An 18,249-nucleotide genomic window follows, 5' to 3' on the forward strand; every position below is an offset into this window, starting at 1 on the left:
GGCTGCCGGGGGGAACGGGGTTTTCCTGTGCGGAAGAGGATGTCCAGCAGCAAGCCCGGCCTCTACCTGCTGGATGCTAGTAGCAACCCCAGTACAGAACCATGGCTTTAGGTAGCTGCCCATGTTCTCAAGGCTTCCAGTGTCTCTCCTCATGTACGCCTTCCCATCTGCCCCTCCTGGAAGCCTCACATGCATCTCAGCCCTAGTGCGCCTCAACTGAATCTTTGCCTTGAGACATCACCCTGTCCTGAGTCTTCACCATTTTAGTAAATACCCTAACGCAGATACCTGGGAGCCATTGCTGATTCCTCCTACATCCGATCCATCAGCAGGCCAATACAGTCCACCCTCAAACTAGCTTTCAAACCACAATGAGCTCTCACTTGAACAAACGCAATAACCTCCTGGCAAGTGTCCCTGCTTCCACTCTTCCCTTCAGTCCCTTCTCCACAGGGCAGCAACAGGGTCATCCCACCAAACCATTCCATTCAAAATCTTAAAAGACTTCCTATTCACCTAATACAAAACCTAACCTTCTTGCCCTAGTTCATAGATCCTACCTGGACTGCCTTTTACCTAAATCCTGAGCCTGCCACTCCCCACCTCACTAGTAAACCTAGTGACACTACCGCAGTAGAACATTCCAAGCTTTTTACCCCTTGGTGCCTCTGCATTTGCAGAAGGCCATGCCTCCAGTTCCCCACGTGGCCAGCTCCTCTGGCCGGAGGACAGGCTCTCTGTGGCCGCCCTGAGTCGGTCTCTTCCTCACTCCCGTTGTCCTCACTGTTCTCTAACACAGAACCCTGCTTGGCCCCTTTAAGCGCCTTCTCAAATTGTCTATTGCAGACTGAGAAGAGCTTTAACCTACTGGTTTGACTGCCCTCACTCAACTGTCAGCTCCAACAAGAGTTCTGGGCTCCACTGTGCACCTAGGAACCAACATGCAGTAGGTGCTCGATAAAATGCTTCCTGGATGAATTCCAGGTGAAGATAGGTAACAAACTGTAAAACAACCAGCTGTAAATAAGACACAAACTGAGAAACACCAATGATGGACACAAGCAAATTGGCTAACACCATACACTTGGGCTTCCTTGGGTTATCCACAGGGAAGTTCTAAGCTAAAGAACAGGAGGGTTCAACGTTTGGGGAACAAATGTAATTTGAGTTGTCCACTGTTTTCCATTATGGATGCTGCTGTAGTCACACTATGGTTAATGACATCTTGGTCACTGATGGACTGCCTATGTGATGGTTCTTTAAGACTGTATGGCCTAGTGATGCTGTGGCCACCTAGGTCTGTGTAAGTGCACTCTCTTGATGCTTGCACGATGACAAAATCACCTAACAACACATTCTCAGGAAGTATCGTTGTCGTGGCATGCGCCCATAGTTCCTTCTATTCACCACCAATCAGACAGGAGACACAAAAAAATTACCTACATACAGAAACACAGCCATTCTACCTCTACAAAATACATTTCTTGTCCTGAAGGAACTTCAAAGCTAGGGGTAAGGACAGAGACTAACAACCAGTCAATAAAAGGTCAATTAAAAATATGCTTCAATTGTGTCAAAGGGACTCAGGAGCCAACTAAAATAGGCTCCCACTGGCCAACAAGTGGACAATTTGAACATCAACAAGGACACTGATTACACAGGATTGCAATCATCCAGTATCACAAAGCAACAGTCATTGTTCACTATTAGAAGATGTAAGGGAACCAATTTGTTTATTTATTTATTTTTAAACTGGTAGGTGAATAAAAAACCACACATATATCCTATTTTTCCTTTATGAACTATTTTTCAGTTATTGGGATAACCAAATAGTTGTTGAAGTAATCTCTATTTATAGATATATTCTAGCTAATGAGTAAACAAGAAACTACAGAAACAGAACCAATGACTGCCAACAATACACAGGAAAATGAGACATTATGATGATGAAAGTACTCAACACACTGGGACCAGTGTTGTGGCACAGCAGGTTAAGCCGCTGCTGACATGCCAGCATCCCATACTGGAGTGCCTATTTGAGTCCCAGCTCTCTGATACCTGCTAATGCTCCTGGAAAAGCAGATGAAGGCCCAAGTTCTTGGGACCTTATGAAGGAGGCCTAGATGGAGTTCTAGGCTCTTGGCTTCGGCCTGGTCCAGGCTGACTGTTGTGGGCATTTGAGGAGTGACCCAATGGATGAAAGAGCTCTCTGTGTGTTTACTTTTCAAATAAATAAATAAATCTCTTTTTAAAGATTTATTTATTTATTTATTGAAAGAGTTATAGAGAGGCAGAGGCAGAGGGAAAGAGAGAGAGGTCTTCCATTCACTGGTTCACTCCTCAAATGGCTGCAACAGCTAGAGTTGTGCTGATCCAAGGCCAGGAGCTAGAGCTTCTTCCCGGTCTCCCATGCAGGTGCAGGGGCCCAAGGACTTGGGCCATCTTCTACTGCTTTCCCACTTTCCCAAGCCACAGCAGAGAGCTGGATTGGAAGTGGAGCCTTCAGGACTCAAACCGGTGTCCATATGGGATGTTGGCACCGTAGGCTGTGGCTTTACGTGCTACAGCACTGTGTTGGCCCCCAATAAATAAATTTTAAAAATAGAAAGAGAAACTGAAAAGAGATGCTATCTACCTACTGCAATGTGTGGTCCTCATATGGATTTTTAAAAAAATATTTATTTATTTACTTATTTGAAAAGCATGGTGACAGAGAGAGAGAGAGAGAGAGAGAGAGAGAGATCTTCCATCCACTGGATCACTCACTCTCCAAATGGCCACAGCCAGGACTGGGCCTTGCTGAAGCCAGGAATAGCATCTGGGTCTCCTACAGGGTGGAAGGGGCCCAGGTACTTGGGCCATCTTCTGCTGCTTTTCCAGGGGCATTAGCAGGGAGCTAGATCAGAAGAGGAGCAGCCAAGACTATAACAAGTGCTCCAATATGGGTTGTTGGTGTCTCAAGCAGTGGTTTAACCTACTGTGCCACAACACGGGCTCCTTTGTGTGAATCCTGAATCAAGCAAATTATAAAATAATTAGGACAGTTAGTGAAAATTAAATATGATAGAATATTTGATAATATAAAGGAATTGGCTTTTTAAAAATGATATGCTTGAAAGGCATAGTGACAGTGAAGAAAAGAGACAAAGAGATATCTTCTATCCATTGGTTTACTCCTTAAATGGCAGCCAACAGCCAAGGCTGAGCCAGGCTGAAGCCAGGACCCTGGAACTCCATTTGGGTCTCCCACATGGATAGAAGGGGCCCAAGTACTTGGGCCATGTTCTGCTGTCTTCCCAGGCACATTAGTAGGGAGCTGGATCAGAAGCACAGCAGCTGGGATGGAAGCAGCAGTCCAACATAGGACGTCAGCGTTCAAGCAGCAGCTTAACATGCTGTCCTCAACACAAGCCCCTGGATTTAACTTTTTTTGTGCATAATAATGATATGTGACTATACTTGAGATAGAATGGATTACATTTTAGAGACAGCCGTCTTGGGGAGTGAACCAGCAGGTGGAAGATCTCTCTCTCTCTCTCTCTCCCCCTTTCTGTAACTCTGCTTCTCAAATAAATAAATAAATCTTAAGTTCAAAAATGGGGCTGGGTGTTTTGACACAGTAGGTCAAGTCATTGCTTGGTATGCCCATATCTCATATTAGAATGCCAGGGATCAAGTCTCACCTCCACTTCCAATCAGCTTCCTGATATTGTGCCTGGGAGGCAGCAGGTGATAGCTCAAGTGCTTATGTCTCTGCCACCCATATGGGAAACCTGGATGGAGTTCCTGGTTCCTGACTTCAGCCTGGCCGAGACCTAGCTATTGCAGACATTTAGGGAATGAACAAGAGGAGGATGGAAGATCTTTTTTTCTCTCTGTCACTGTTTAAAAAAGTATATAAATCTGAAAAGAAAACAAAGGGAGCTGGCGCTGTGGCATAGCAGGTAGTGCCGCTGCCTGTGGTATTGACATCCCATATGGGCACTGGTTTGAGTCCACTTCTGATCCGGCTCTCTGCTAATGTGCCTGGGAAAGCAGCAGAGGATGGCCCAAGTGCTTGGGCCCCAGAAGAAGCTCTTGGCTCCCTGCTTCAGCCTGGCCCAGCCTGGTCATTGTGGCTATTTGGGGAGTGAACCAGTGGACAGAAGATCTCTTTCTCTGCCTCTCCTTCTCTCTCTGTAACTCTGCCTTTCAAATAAATAAATAAATTTTTAAAAAGACTTATTTATTTATTTGAAAGGCAGAGTTACACAAAGATAGAGACAGAGAGAGAGAGGAGTCTTCCATCCACTGGTTCACTCCCCAAATGGTTGCAACAGCTGGAGCCAGGCCAATCCAAAGCCTGGAACCAGGAGATTCTTCTGGATCTCCCACACAGGCGCGAAGGCCCTAAGACTTGGGCCATCTTCTACTGCTTCTGAAGCCATAGCAAAGAGCAGGATCAGAAGTAGAGCAGCTGGGACTAGAACTGGTGCCCATATGGGATGCCTGTACAGCAGGTGGTGGCTTTACCTACTATGCTATAGTGCCAGCCCCTAAATTAAAAAAAAAAAAAAAACAACTGTTATTATAAATGTATCAAAGACTAAAGGAAATTATTAAAGTAAAAAAAAAAAAGTGGAACAGCTGGGACTCGAACCAGTGCCCTTTCAAATAAATAAATCTATAAAAATACATAAATAAAAAGAAAAAAAAAAGGTGTCCACTGTGGAACTGCTTGCTTATTTCCTGGTAGGGAGGAGTCTCCAGGCCTTTCAAGGTCACACAAGTACAGGAGCCTTCTGTGTTGACTGTTGTGGTGTGAGCTCAGAAATAGGCCACTGTGGGAATGAGTGGATGGGAGAACCTGTTCAGGAAAGGAATTTAGGGACCTCAGGGGAGTCACTGGCTCTTTTTGTCCCCTATTTCTGGCTCTTTTTGTTCACTATTTCTCTCACTAAAGACAACTCAGAGAAGTTAGCTGTTTTGTTTATTCACTAACACACCAGAAGGATTCAAAAAATTTGTGGAAAAATTGAAATAAAAGATGTTTCTTTTTATGCAAAAAAAAAGTCCATAGCTCTCTCATAATATGAATATTCCAGGAACTTTCTGAAATGCTGCATACGTCTCCAGTGCCGAGATCCAGTGCCTGGTGCATGCAGACTTGAGTAGCTTTAGTACGGTCCAACGCAACACACTCCATACTGTCTGTATCAGCCTCGTGAGCAAACTGCACTTACAAGTCACACAGTTGTCATTAAAATAACTTGTACACTCAAAATATCACCAGTAAGATTTCTTTACATTCATATTGTTTGCTCTCTTAAATTTTCACACACAGTATTTTATTTAAAATTCCCTACAGCACCCCACAACATAATCATTAAAAGTCAACCAAAGACTGGGAGAAAGTATGGCAAGTGGCTAACAGGACTGTATGCTTAGAAGAAAAAGTGACTTTGTGTCTCAAAGAGGGAACAACATGGAACATTCAGACTTTACAAAAACTATAAAAGAAATCAGGTTCTAAAAAAAAAAAAAAAAAGAAATCAGGTTCTACTGGCAGAAAATCTGACTTATTTACAGCTCAAACAAGTTATGTTTTCTTAGGAGACTCAAACTGTAAGCTAGAACAAACTAGCAAGAGAAAGAAACTGCCACAAACAGAAGACAATTTAAAAGTCCCTGAATGCATTTCAAACCAAGACTTTGTTCAGGAGAGCCAAAGTTTCTTTGTGTGTGCTTTACTTCAAAAGAAAATACTCTGGGGCCGGCGCTGTGGCACAGGAGGTAAAGCCACAGCCTGCAGTGCCGCCATCCCATATGGGTGCTGGTTCGAGTCCCAGCTGCTCCTCTTCCTATCCAGCTCTCTGCTATGACCTGGGAAAACAGTTGAAGAAGGCCCAAGTTCTTGGACTCCTGCACCTGCATGGGAGACCCGGAAGAAACTCCTGGCTCCTGGCTTCATATCAACCCAGCTCTAGCTGTTGCAGCCAACTGGGGAGTGAACCAGTGGATGGAAGACTTCTTCTCTCTCTCTCTCTCTTTCTCTCTCTGACTCTGTAACTCTGCCTTTCAAATAAATAAATAAATCTTTAAGAAAATACACTGTGCCAAACATCTAAGTTTTTTTTTTTTAAATTTTCAAGCTTATTATAGAATCTTGCTCCTTTGTGGAATAGGGTATATAAAATACTTGGGGTTTGAATTCCATGCCTATTTTTCAGACAGATAGTCTTCTAAACAGGATACATGATCAGGTTTCAAAGAAACAAAAGATAAAAATGACTTCATAGAGTCAATGGTTCCCAGTCCACTTCCCCAGAAACTGGCCTCTGGAAGCATTTAATGTGACACTGCAGCCTGCCTTTAGTAATACACCACTGACAGTACCCACTGCCAGCACGTGGGACAATGGAAAAAAATGGATGCAAGTCTACATAGCAAGGGACAAGGGCCCATGGCTGGCTCTCAGCTGAATCACTAGGTCTCAGGGTGAAGTAACACCCAACCAAACCCAATTATTCATTTTACATCTGAAAATGAAATCAAGAGGCATGAGACTGATTGGAAAGGCATGCTTGTTTTAAAGAGAGTATCATGGGGGCCGGTGCTGTGGCTCACTAGGCTAATCCTCCGCCTGTGGCGCTGGCACCCTGGGTTCTAGTCCCGGTTGCTCCTCTTCCAGTCCAGCTCTCTGCTGTGGCCCAGGAAGGCAGTGGAGGATGGTCCAAGTGCTTGGGCCCTGCACCCGCATGGGAGACCAGGAGAAGCACCTGGCTTCTGGCTTCAGGCCGGCGCAGTGCCAGCCGTGGCAGCCATTTGGGGAGTGAACCAACGGAAGGAGGACCTTTCTCTCTGTCTCTCTCTCTCACTGTCTATAACTCTTCCTGTCAAAATAAAAAATAAATTAAAAAAAAAAAAATAAAGAGAGTATCATGAAAATACCCATGTTTCAGACTATGGTGATCCAGAAAGTCACACATTTTGGTCACATTCGTGTTTAATCTCAAGTCATTGCTCTGTGTAATAATTTTCTCTTTTTAGATGCCACCAGTACAGAGACGGCTCACACCACAGAGGTTGTCAAGTGATACCTACAAAGGCTGCTCCCATCAGAGGAGCACGCCTTGGCACCTGCACGTTCCCCTGCTCGGTTTGCCACAGGAGATTCGGTAGGATAGGGGGTGTTCCGTCACCCTGATTGAAGCCAGCAATTCTTGATGATGCCCACGCTTACTCTCAATTACCCTACTTAACAGACTTCCACTCTGGAGACTAAGCCGTCACCTCAAAGTCTCTTTTACTTCCTTCCCTAACCAAAAAACCAAAGACCAAAGAAGCAGACTTTACGAAGTCCTACCCTCTGAACCCAGTGTTGAAGCAAAGATTACCATGATCATTTAGCAACACTTTGATAACACCTGATTCAGCTTTCAATACTGAAGTCACATCTCACAACTGAATGACTGAGTGGCCAGACAGCCAAAAGCCACGGTAATGACTGTGGCATGGTTGATCTTGAGAACCGGAGCTTGGCTTAGTACCACAAATTTCTTTGAAAATTCCAGTTGCAGGCAGCAGCCAGGAAGCCCAGCTTCGCGAAGGCTCCTGGTGCACGTGCCCTCCCTGCTGCCAAGATGCCCGAGAGAATCAGCTCTGCCTAAGGGGCGGCAAAGGATGAGCCCACGAGGAGGAGGTCGGTGCAGCTGTCTGTCGGGGGAAGCCACCCCGGGGAAGCCACTGGAGAAGCCACCGGGAAGGATAAGTCATCAGACAAAAATGCAAACAAACAGGAGGAGAGGAGCAAAGGGAAAACAGGCCGAGGTGGCTCCCCAAGAAGCTAAAGATTAGCCTGCAGAAAACAGAGACACTCAAAATGACGAGAGGCCAGCCTCTGGTGAAGCACAAGAGAAAGAAGCCATGTCCAATCAGGGGTCCCTGACTCCTTTCCTGTACAATCCAGAGGAATATTTTTATCAGCTATTTTGTAAATGCAAGTTTTTAGTAGCTCTAAAACACTTTTATGAAGGAGGGAAGCCTACCTCGTCCCAATTTTTTAAGTGTAAATGATTTCTTTAAAAAGAGGTGAAATCATTTACTGGTTTATTTTTTGGCACAACCAGAAAATAGTGGGATATTGAATTATAGGGAGGAGGCTTTGATTGTCTTGGGTGTTAACTCTAACATTCCATAAGGGGGAGTGGTTTTTATATTCTACAATACAATGCATACCAAATGATAATTTGGAGTCTCAATTGTGCATTTAATCTGTTTAATGTTTCCAGTTACTTCTCCTGTGTTGTTTAGTAGAACTGTTTCCTACAGAAAACCTCTCCTTGTTGCTGTGTGAGAACCATGCGTGCTCTGTAACACCTTTGGTTGTGGGAGTCCAGTTTTCATAATGATTTTGTTCATGTGCTGTGAAAGACTGAAAATTTGGGTATGTTGAGTATGTGATATTAAATTGTGACTGCGTGGGATTTACGTAACAGCAACCTTCGAAGATACTGGTACTTGATAGCCTCTTAAGGAAGAGCTGCCTCCAAATTTGAAGCTGGAAAGTCACTGGAATAACTTTTAAAAAAAATAAAAGAATGACAATTCATGGCTTCTTAGATTTTCAGTACTCATATTAAGAATTGTGCACAAACTGAAATGTCTGTGTACTGATTCTCAACATCAATAAAATATCAATTATGGGGGAAAAAAAGCCGACTGCAGAAGCCCTGGGATACTGGACATTCACAGATTCAGGATCAGAGAGGGCCACAGTCTTTCATCTCAGGATGCACTACAACTGCCACACTAAATGAAACCTTGGCCAACTCCAACTCTTCCCATGTCACTGAAGCCTTGGAAGGCTAGAAAGCTCTCTCTAGCTTTTTTTTTTTTTTTTTTTTTTAAAGATTTTAGTTATTTGCAAGTCAGAGTTAGAGAGAGAGAGAGAGAGAGAGAGAGAGAGGTATCTTCCATCTACTGGTTCACTCTCCATATAGCTGCCATGGCCAGTGCTTAGCCAGGCCAAAGCCAGGAGCCTAGAACTCCATCAAAGTCTCCCAAGTAGGTACAGGGACTCAAGCACTTGGGCCATCTTCTGCTGCTTTCCCAGACTATTAGCAGGGAGCTGGATCAAACTCTAATTGGTGCCCATATGGGATGCCAGCGTCAGAGGTGGCGGTTTCACCTACTTTGTCACAACTCCAGGTCCTAGAAAGCTCTCTTCAAGAAAAGAGAATCACTGCTTCTAGACTAAAAAGCAACTTTTAAAAGCATGACTCTGAAGCAATGACTCTTCATGAACTGATTAAGCTTTGTGGTTTCCCCACTATGACTTGACTCATTCTCATTCCACAGTCTTCAGGGAAGGGGAGAATATAGGCAAGATAGTTTTAAAAGAGCTCAATTGCAATCTCTCTTCTCTTTCTGCCTGTCAAATGAAATGAAGATAAATAAATAAATTTTAAATGAAAATAAGAAAGGAGTGGGTGTTTGGCTGAATGGTTAAGATGTGGCTTAAGTTGCTCATATCCCATATCAGACTGTGAAGTTCCAGTCCCAGCTCCACTCTGAAGTCCAGCTTCCTGCTAATGCACACCTTGGGAGGCAGCAGGTGATGGCCCAAGTACTTGGGTCCCTCTCAGGGGAGACCCGGGTGGAATTCCAGCCTCCTGGCTTTGGCCTGATACAGCCCCAGGTACTGCAGACAATTAGGGAGTGGATGGAAGTTCTCTCTTCTGTATGTCTATCTGTCTCTGCCTTTCAAATGAAATGAAAATAAATAAATAAAAATGTAAAACAGTTCAACTGCAGTTTTGCCATTTTGGATACTCATGAGGATAAAAAGCAGTATTCCAAATATATTTATTGAGGAAAAGAAATTACCATATCCTAAAAGAGTTTTCACTCAATAGTTTATACAAATTATATTATCTATTCAAATAGATACATATTATTATACTTTGATATAGTTTATAAACAATTGTTAATAAATTATCCTTACTTTCCTTGATTATAATGCTAGCTTAACATCTATTCATTAAACAACAACAACAAAAAAAAGAATGGCTTTATTAGCTTCACAGTGAGACAGTTCAGTGAAATGAAGCCTTAAATATATAATAATAATAATATATAAATCAGTACAACTGCAACTTCCAGTTAATTATAGGCTCCAATTTTGTGCTAATTAAATTACACCAGAATTCTTGAGACACAGCATCTGTATACAGTTCTTGCATAAATATGCAGAACGTTAGAAAAGCATGATATTTTCAATTTGAGGACACTATTTCCAGATATAACATTTAGGACAGGTTCCAATGAAACAAACATATGAATCACATCCATTACAAATACCAAGAATAATTATTTAATATTTTAGGAAAAAACTACTTACAAGAGACAATATACTTACAAGAGATAGCAGCAAACAGAACAGGTCACCAACATGGTGATGATAACTCTAAAAAAGAAAACAACAAACCACACAAATGTCAGATAACTAGCACACTATGCAGGCACTGTAGAATGGCTTCAGTTCCCTCTGGAGTTATCAAACTGGCATGGACTGTGCACCAAGAAAGTGACTCTGAATCTGTTCAGACATTCAGTAAACTGCCATGTGTGCAGGGTGCACTTGGTAGAAACCTAACTATGCAATGAAACATTTCTATTTAAAAGACTATGGATTTCGGGAGCCGGTGCTGTAATGTAGCAGGTAAAGCCACAGCCTGCAGTGCCGGCATCCCTTATGGGCACTGGTTCGAGTCCTGGCTGCTCCATTTCCAATCTAGTTCTCTGCTGTGGCCTGGGAAAGCAGCAGAGGATGACCCAAGTCCTTAGGCCCTTGCACCCACGTGGGAGACCTGAAAGAAGCTCCTGGCTCCTGGCTTCAGATCAGTGCAGTTCCAGCTGTTGCGGCCAGCGGTTGGAAGACCTCTCTCTCCGTGTAACTCTGATTTTCAAGTAAATAAATAAATCTTTAAAAAAAAAAAAAAAAGACTATGGATTGCATAGTGGGTAAAGCTGCTGCCTGCAGTGCTGACATCCCATATGGGCACCAATTTGAGTCCTGGCGGATCCTCTTCCAATCCAGCTCACAGCTGAAGATGGCTGAAATCCTTGGGCCCCTGAACCCATATAGGAGACCTGGAAGAAGTGCCTGCTCTTGGTTTGTGCCTGGCCCAGTCTTTACCACTGCAGCCATCTGGGGAGTGAACCAGCGGATCGAAGACCTCTCTCTCTCTCTTTCTCTCTCTACCTCTGCTTCTGCCTCTCTTTCTCTTTAATTCTTTCAATATATAAATAAATTTTTTAAAAAAGATTTCTATCCGCTGGTTCACTCCCTAAGTGACCACAACGGCCAGAGCTGGACCTATCCAAAGCCAGGAGCCAGGAACTTTTTCCAGGTCTCCCCCATGGGTATAGGGGCCCAAGGAGTTGGGCCAACTTCTACTGCTTTCCCAGGCCATAGCAAAGAGCTGGATCAGAAGAGGAACAGCTGGGACACAAACTGGTGCCTATATGGGATGTCAGCAGTGCAGGTGGCAGCTTTACCTGCTATGCCACAGAACCAGACCCATAAATAAATCTTTAAAAAAATTAAAACTAGGGGCTGGTGCTGTGGCACAGTAGCTTAATCCTTCACCTGCAGTGCCAGCATCCCATATGGGCACCAGTTCGAGTCTCAGCTGCTCCTCTTCTGATCCAGCTCTCTGCTATGGCCTGGGAAAGCAGTAGAAGATGGCCCAAGTGCTGGGGTCCCTGCACCTGAGTGGGAGACCCAGGAGAAGCTTCTGGCTCCTGGCTTCAGATCGGTCCAGCTCTGGCTGTTGCGGCCATTTGGGAAGTGAACCAGCAGCTGGAACACCTTTCTCTCTGCTTCTCTCTCTCACTATCTGTAACTCTACCTCTCAAATAAATAAATAAAATCTTTTAAAAAAGCAAAAATAAATTCTTTACAAAAAAAAGGACTATGGATTGGTGCTTAAATACCCAACTCAAACTCATCTGAAACTGAATAGAAAAGGTTGCAATGGCAATGAGGGTTTTATTTTTAGGTTTTTCTTTTCTTTCAAGTTTATTTTTGCTTTATTTGAAAGGCAAAGTGACAGAGACAGACAGATAGGGAAGGAGAGGGAGAGGGTGGGGGAGAGAAGGGGAGGGAGAGGGAAAGGGAGAGGGAGAGAAGGGGAGGGAGAGGCAGACACAGAGGGAGAGAGAGAGAAGGGTAGGGAGAGGCAGAGGAAGAGGCAGACACAGAGGGAGAGGGAGAGGGAGGGGGAGGGGGAGGGGGAGGGGGAGAGGGAGGGGGAGAGGGAGATCTTTAAGCTGCAGATTCACACCTCAAATGCCCACAATAGCTGGGGATGCACCAGGCCAAAGTCAGGAGCCTGGACCTCAATCCTGGTCTCCCATGTAGACGGCAGGGACACAGTGACCTGAGCCCCATTATTTGCTGCCTTCCCAGGCATTAGCTGGGACTCGGACCCAAGCACTCTGATATGGATGTGAATGTCCCAAGCAGTGCCCTAACTACTGTGCAAGCATCCATCCTCTAATGAGTAATTACCCTATTTGGTAGTATTCTTGGGAGTAACACTGCACTTCTAAACACATCGCTTTCCAGCCCATCTCCACTCACATCTGGAAAAGTTCCACCTGGATCTCTGAAAAGCTAGATTTCACCACTTCTAAAACTGAATTCACGGCAGTCTCTTCCTATCTCTCCAAAAGCTCTCCTTCTACAACTCCTACTCCCCAGCAGCAGCGCCATTTCTACTCATCCAATCCACCTTCAAATCTATCATCTTTTGCTCCTGCCTCCTCTGCACCCTCACAGTCACCAAATGCTGTGGATTTGTCCTTTGAAGCATCTTCCCCCAAGAAGGTTTTTTTTTTTTTTTTTTTTTTTTTTTTTTTTTTGCTTTCCACTGCTGGCAGATTCAAAACATTTTTCTTTCTCTTTCATTCTACACCAAACTATTCAGATGAACCTTTCCACTGCATTCCTTTCATGACATCACTCTTCAATGTAAGACTTCTCTATTTTTTTAAAAAGATTTATTTTATTTATTTGAAAGGCAGAGTTTACAGAGAGAGATAGAGACAAAGAGAAAGAGAGAGAGAGTGGAGGGTGTGGTGGGGGAGATCTTCTATCCGCTGCTTTACTCTCCCAAATGGCCACAACAGCTGGAGATGGACCAAGAGGAAGCCTGGAGCCAGGAGCTTCTTCTGGGTCTCCTGCATGGGTGCAGGGGCCCAAGAATTTGGTCCACTTTCCACTGCTTTCCCAGGTGCATTATCAGGGAGCTGGATTGGAAGTGGAGTAGCCGAGACTCGAACCAGTGCCCATATGGGATACCAATGCTGCAGGCCAAGGCTTTAACCCTATGCACCACAGCACAGGCCCCCAACTTCAGACTTTACAATGGCAACTTGCTACCCACAGGAGAGAGGAGCCCCCAAGCCCCAGGGAGTGAATATGACCACCTCCTGGAACTTGGGAAGCAAATATTGGAACTCACATTTATATAGGTCACCCTTTAGAAGTTGCTTAAGTATTCCATTGCATATTCATTCAACAGGTTTTCACTGAGTATCCTGTATGTGTCAAGCTCCAAAGCAAGAGCAGGAATAAAATGGATCAAATCCCACCAGAGTTTACACGCTATTTGGGGAAACAGACAACAAAAAAGATGAACAATAAACAAATAATTACTGTCTACCATCCATATGCCAGTAAGTGGTGATGGAGAATAAAGCAGGAGAAGATAAGGTACACAGGGGTTGGAGGGCGCAGCTGAATCTTAATGAGGCATTCAGTGCAGACCCTAAGCGGTCAAGGGTGCTTCCCGGGCAGTGGAGGAGGAAGCACGGAGGCCTGAAATGAGAGGGCACCGGCATTCACGGAAAGAGGTCAGTGTGGCTGAAGCCGAGCAAGGGCAGCTGAGTAGTAGGGGGCGAGGCCAAAGGTGTCCTGTGGGACACCTGCTGTTACCCTATGTGAAAGGGAATTATGTGGATGGATTCAAGGAGAGGGCAAGATGAGATTCAAATTCTAATAAGATCTCTCAGCTGGCTTGGAAAAGACTGGCAGAAGAGCAAAGGGGAAAATCAGGTAAATCAGTTCAGGGAGGAACTGGCATAACCCACAAGGGAAGGCTGGTAGCAGCGCAGGGAGTAAGGATGGGTAAGAGTCTAGATATATTCTGAAGGCAGATTCTTTAAAATCATAATGTATACATTATACTTATATAAATAAATATGTATGAAAGTTTATGGTAAAAAAAAAAACATTGACAGTTGCATAATATAAATGTTTGTCAGAATCAAAGCCAGCTCTCCCTTGTTATGAATTCCCTCCCTAACTCTCTTCACCTCCCCCTACCATCAACCCTTCAGTCCTGAAGGCAGGCACCCTCACTGTTCCCCAAAACTCAGCTTCTTTGTGAGTCTCAATTCCAAGCTTTTGCTCATCTTCCGCTTTTACATGCACCAATCTAGCATCCCTTGCCACGGTCTTCTCTTTCCCCCAGGAGGTCAGCTCACAGAGCTGAAGCAGCCGAGGCACCTTGGTGTTACCTGGCTCATATGAAAGCTGCCTCTGGAAATGATCGGCTCCAAACACCTGTCTTCTTAGGAGGTGCATGCCCAAGAATTTATAGGGAATGTGTCACAATGAGTGCAATTTATTTTCCAATGCCTCAGCAAAATTCTATACACACACACACATACACATACACACTCAAAAAGGAGACATGAATATGTTAACTGTTACTGAATCTAAGTGATGGTATATGGCACTCATTTTATAATTCTTTCCACTTCCCTGTATATCTTAAAATGTTGATGAAAAAAACTCAGTTCCCAGCACACTATCCCCTTCCCCACCCTCCACATCTACTGGTAAGGCAGCCAAGTTGAAAAAACTTGAAGCTTTCAAAGAATCTATGGTGGAGCCAGCTATGGTGTAGTGGGTAAAGCTGTCGCCTGCAGTCCCAGCATCCCAAAAGGGTGCCCGTTCGAGTCCCGGCTGCCCCACTTCTGATCCTGCTCTCTGCTATGGCCTGGGAAAGCAGTAGAAGATGGCCTAATCCTTGTACCTCTGGACCCATGTGTGAGACCAGAAGAAGCTCCTGGCTCCTGGTTTCAGATCAGCACTGCTACTGGCCACTGTGGCCATTTGGGGAGTGAACCAGCAGATGGAAGATCTCGCTCTCTCTCTGCCTGTCTGTAACTCTGCCTTCCAAATAAATAAATAAATATCTTTAAAAATCTATGGTATCCTAAAGAAAAACAGAAAAACAGGAATGGTCAAGAAAGCTGACTCCAGGACACTCTTGACTGCACGCTGCTCACTTTCAGTTACAGGGCAGACTGAGGAGCCGGGGGCTTGCTTTGGGCTATCCATGCAGTCAGAAGAGTTCACCCTTTTGCCCTGTTCTCCCTGCCTCACTAGGTCCTGAAAACCTCCCAATCACCCAGTTTTCAGCTTTTTGCTGTGCAGTCTCTCAGTGAAGAGGATATAACATAAAAGTATTCTTCATATGGCTGCCACGCGGGTCACCCACATAGCATACTGGAGTACAGGTTCAAGTCCCAGCTGCTCCACTTCTGATCCAGTTTCCTGATAATGCACCTGGGAGACAGAAGGTGATGGCCCAAGTCCCTGGGTCCCTGCCATCCAAGTCGAAGACCTGGATGGAGCTCTGGCTCCTGGCTTGGCCTGGCACAGCTCTGGCTATTATAGCTATCTGGGAGTGAACCAGTGGATGGAAGCTCTGTGTGTGTGTCTCCCTCTCGCTATCACTCTGCCTTTCAAATAAATAAATAAATAAATAAATCTATTCTTAAAAAAGCATTCTTTAGGGGCCAGCTCGTGGTTCAGTGGGTTAGGCCACTGCTTGTGACAGTGGCATCCCCTATCAGGGTGCTGATTTGAGTCCCAACTGCTCCACTTCCAATCTAGCTCCCTGCTGCTGCACATGCGGAGGCAGCAGAAGACAGCCCAAGTACTTGGGCCCCTGCTACCCACATGGGAGACCTGGATGGAGTTCTGGGCTCCTGGCTTTGGCCTGGACCAGCCCCAGCCTTGCAGACACTTAGAGAATGAACCAGCAGATGAAGATGTCTAAGATCTCTCTCTCTCTCTCTCTTTAATAAATAAATAAACCTTAAAAACAGTATTGTCTATACCTCTTCTCATAGTTCCTTTACTTATCTCCTTCAAGATGTGTGGGGGCCAGCATTATGGTGTGGTAGGTTAGGCCTCTGTGACACCAGCATCCTCTGTGGGTGCTGGTTCGAGCCCTTGCTAATAGCCTGGGAAAGCAGCGGAGGATGGCCTAAGTGCTTGGGCCCCTGTACCCATGTGGGGGACCCAGAGGAAGCTTCTGGCTCCTGGCTTCTGTCTGGCCCAGTTGCAGCCATTTGGGAGTGAACCAGTGGCTGAAGGATCTGTGTGTGTGTGTGTGTAAGTCTGCCTTTCAAATAAAACATAAATCTTAAAAAAAAAAAAAAAGTGTGTGAATTCCTCAAACCAGACACATTCTCTTGCATTTAAAATTCTCCACACTCCTTGCAGTGGTTCTGCTCCTTCATGTATTTCACAAGAGCGTAATGTGCTCTCTTTTCAGGAGGTAAAGGGGAACTAGTCCTAATTCAGTGCTAATATTTCCATTTTACAACAAGGAAATGGGGACATGGAAAAGTTAAGTAAACTGTCCAAGGTCACAGGGATCATCTACCCTGGAGCAGTGTCCTGAAGTGTAATCCAGCAACTCCTGGGAGCACAGTTTCCAGGTCTGCTCCATCCTGCCAAGAGTGGGAAACCCGAGCATTGCTGCGGAGCCTGGGAACCGGGCCCAGGTAACATATCACTAGCAGGTCAGACACTGCGACCATTACACGCCGGCTAGAAACTGAGTAGACACAGGGGGTTTCACTGCCCAGAAAACAGCAGTGCATCCGCTCCCTCGGATGGGGAGGGGGCAGTCTGTAGGAAAGCATATGAATAAACGCTTTCCTGGGTATGAAGGCCAGCCAGGCAGGCAGTGACATAATGAGAAACTCAACAAAGTTCTCTAACTCCAAAAGGAAAAACAAGTCTAATTACATATGGCTAATACAAAAGTTGTTTTAATAACCCCAGGATTCTGATACTCCCTACATCAACTACTACAGACTGGAGAGGTGACCTCACCTAACTGCAACTATGGGGTGGAGGTGGGACCTAGCGCTGACAAATGACACAAATTTTTTGGCCATTTTTCCTTGTTGAACAATGCATCATTTATTTGGGGGCTAAAAGAAGTAACAGGTGTAAGGGAAGCACATTTCAGAGAGAAAAAAGAAGTTCAGGTCACACAATGTAAAGGAAGTAATAAAACTTCTTTTCCATTAATAAAGGCAATAGAACTATCCACTTAGCAGACATTGGTGGTTCCCACACAGGCAAAAGTACTGTGCACCCAGGCACTAGGAATTCGTTTCCAGAGATAGTGTTTCTGACAAACTGTGACTTCAGTCCAAGTTCCAGTCCACATGATCTTGAGCAAAAGAAGGAACTGGAAAGCGTTCCAAAGTTTCCTCAAACAAGGTTCTAGTTTATAAAATGATTTAAAAAAATGTTTTTTTCTACTTCCCAAACAAAGCTCTAACAAAGAAATCCCTAAAAAATCCGTAAAAAAAAAAAAAAAAACCCACCTTCCTTAGTCAATCATACTTAAGCAATGCACACTCGAGCCCAGGAGCTGGAGCGCCCTCCCTAAGGTATGACGCAGGGGTTTCTAAACAATACCTTCTGCTCCTGGGTAATTAACCTCGCCTTAGATCAGGCCCCAGCAACCTCCGGGCGCCCACTGGGTGCAAGGCCTGGGCTCCGTGTCGTTGAACCAGCTTGTTCTGAACGCAACTACGACGGCACGGGGACCAGATTTATTTATTTGATCTTTTTCTTTATAAAGTTGAGGCAAGCCAGGCCTCTTGTACGTGGGTGGCAGGCAGGGCTACAGGGGCCAAAGTCTATTCCGGGAGAACCCCAACTTCTCCCGGAGTCGGTATAAACTCAGTTTCGACTGCACCCTCCCCACACAGGAGCAGGATGAGGGAAAACTCCCCTCAAACCCGTTTCCAAGGAGAGCCCGCCGAAGGTCACCTCTTCAGGCTCGGGCCGGGGGATTCTGAAGTTGCTGCGATTACGAAGACAGAGGACCCCCCCGGGGGTGGGGAGCCGCCCTGTGGACCGAGGGGCATCCCCGCAAG

Source organism: Lepus europaeus, chromosome 4 (assembly GCF_033115175.1).
Source record: "Lepus europaeus isolate LE1 chromosome 4, mLepTim1.pri, whole genome shotgun sequence".
Taxonomy (NCBI): Eukaryota; Metazoa; Chordata; class Mammalia; order Lagomorpha; family Leporidae; genus Lepus; species Lepus europaeus.